At 39.4% G+C, this 2,500-nt stretch overlaps 1 long non-coding RNA gene across 1 annotated transcript in view; it reads right to left on the bottom strand.

Annotated features, from left to right (window-relative positions):
• LOC110295860 overlaps window positions 1–1,938 on the bottom strand; it is a 33,434-nt gene extending 31,496 nt beyond the window's left edge. Inside the window, exon 1 of the long non-coding RNA XR_002378118.1 lies at window positions 1,877–1,938. This is a non-coding gene — a long non-coding RNA (uncharacterized LOC110295860). The remainder of the gene's footprint in view (window positions 1–1,876) is intronic.
• Window positions 1,939–2,500: the final 562 nt, after the last annotated feature.

The raw sequence follows: 2,500 nt of genomic DNA, 5'->3' as shown, positions 1-2,500 counted from the left end.
TTTTTTCCACTCAGTTTGTTAATTAACTTTCAGGCTCTTTATTTCCTCAAATGTAACAGTTCACTTTTTAAAAATTTTAATGGTAAGGTATCATATTCTTTCCTGTCTCTTACCACACCTACTGAGCAAGAAATAAAACTTTCTTGAAAGCTGGGGTGGGGGTGGGGGGAGGAAAACTTTTACAGGTACCAACGCTGAGAAAGCCCCTCTACTCCCCCACATTCTTTTCCCTTGGTAACTCAAAGTGCAGTAGGCAAGGGGTGGGTAAAACTGACTGATGAACTCATTTTAAACCAATGCCTTTATCTTATTGTTTAAAAACCTTTCTATTGGAACAAGTATATATTTTAAAATTCCTTGATTCTTTTTTTATTATCCAAATATTTTTTGTTTGTTTTGGATTTTTATTCTTTTCTTGGAGCTCTAAAAATTACTTATGGAAAAAAAAAACCCAAAAAACAAAAAACAAAACAGAAGAAAATGGGGGTGGGGTGGGGTTGATTCCAAAACAAAAGGAAAAACAAAACAATTGAGTTCTGTCAGTGGTGGGTGGATGAGTATTTAATCCCTGGCCATCGTTGAGCTGACTTTAATCATATTTTCGTTTTACATGGAGCTAATATTTTTTATTTTATATAAGTGAATAAAATACTCCTTTTCTATAGCAGAGGGGGAATTGTGTGGCAATAAGAAGAATGCCTTAGCTTTAACTCCCAGCTTTTCTTAATTTCAGCTCAAAACCTGCAGGCCTTGGAGTAGACCTGTTGTAAGTTGAGGTAGATGGTTGTCCACCCATAGTTTTGTTTTAATGACACCGTTCTCACAATGCTGACATTTTCCACATTTCCCAGAAATACACTGAAAAACATTTTGTGACTGCTGTGTGTACAGAGCAAATGATTAAATATTTGCAACCATAGAGAGGAATATATTGCCAGGGTCACGGGAGCCTAAAGGGCACTTTTGTGTGTATTTCTCTCAGCTTTCCCTTTTTACAGATATATCAGGTTGAGAAGAGGTCAAGTCAACATCCTCTGGGTATGGATGCATGCCATTATGGACCCACTCCAAATGCTAGCAGACGCGAAATTTGCTTATTTTCCAAAGGTTAGCAGCCTATGCCGAAGCTATGCTTCCTAACTGTGGTCTGAGAGCTGGGTGGACACCCGCGGACTGTGCTCTTAACTGTGTATTCGTTTCAGTGACTCTTAAACACACATGAAGTTAGACTGTTCGCAGAGCAGCAAGAGTAGTCTAAAAATAAGTAAAAACAGACTTATGTTCTCCATATTACTTTCCCTTCAATAAATCTACAGATTATTCGCTATGGGTCATTCATACCCATAATGGCTTCCCCTCGAATTGGAGGGGAATTGGGCTTTGTTCTCTTTATGGAATTGGGCCTTGGAATTTTGGATAATTGCCTCCCTCTCTCTTTCTCTCGTGGTCCACACCTTTTTTTTTTTTTTTTTTTTTTTGAGACTGTCAGAAATGAAACCAAAATCCAAATAATTGCATTGTTTCCGAAAGAAGGAGAGTAGACAGAACCAAAGTGTAGGCCGTATTAAGGCAGGTCATTAGGGAAAAGCAAGAGCATATAAAAGCCTGACTTGTCTGTGGCAAGCATCTGCCCCTAACTTATTAGCACAGCGACCATTGTGAGCTGCCGCAGTCCCGTGCAGTCAGAAGATGGCTCCAGCGCGTTAATTTTGCTCCTGTGTCTCACATAAGATTCCTGTGGCAACATGCACTACCGTGCTGTTTTTCCTTTTTGATTTTGCTGTCGCCTTATTTGCTTCAAAACATCAAACTGAAGCATGCACGGAGTTTTAAAGGGTGCGTTAATATAGATGGTAAGATTTTTCAAAGAATTTACCTGTTCGTTCTTCTGAACAGGCATCCTCGAATCTCTTGCATGCTTTTTGCGCAATCGAAAGGGCCACAGTAGTAGCTGTACGTCATTACTGAGAATTCTACCTATGGAAGACAAACTGTCTCGCTGACATTGTGTTCCTGGAAACTCAGTGTTCTCAGAATGTAACTCTCTTCTTAGAAATAGTTCGTTCTTGAGGAGGTAAGGTTTGTGAAAGCCTGAGCAAAATAAGGACAGGGTGCTAATAGGTAATAGTCAGGGTGACCGAGTCCACAGGCCTGGAACCCTTTCTGAAGTCAGTCTTTTGGAGATGTCTGAGTAATTGTCAGTCCCCAATACCTGACAAAGTCTAAATGTACCTTCTTGACAAATATTGATTGATCAAAACACACAAAAAAATGGGCGTTTGATCCAATTAAGAAGTCACAGCTTGAAATAGTTTACTAAAAGAGAACTATGCATAGCATTTAATGCCTAATTAGGGACTTTGGAGGTCATACCTCTGCTATCTAAGTGCATAAAAAAATTATAAGGACTGTGTGATAATCCGCGAAGGTATTGCAGGCTTTATTGGGCAAAGCATGTGTGTGTCTTTTTGATAGGAATTGAGCTTCCTTTGTCCATGCA

This window comes from Mus caroli, chromosome 6, assembly GCF_900094665.2.
Source record: "Mus caroli chromosome 6, CAROLI_EIJ_v1.1, whole genome shotgun sequence".
NCBI lineage: Eukaryota > Metazoa > Chordata > Mammalia > Rodentia > Muridae > Mus > Mus caroli.
The sequence above is the reverse complement of the archived record's forward strand: the minus strand, read 5'-3'. Positions and strand labels throughout refer to the sequence as shown.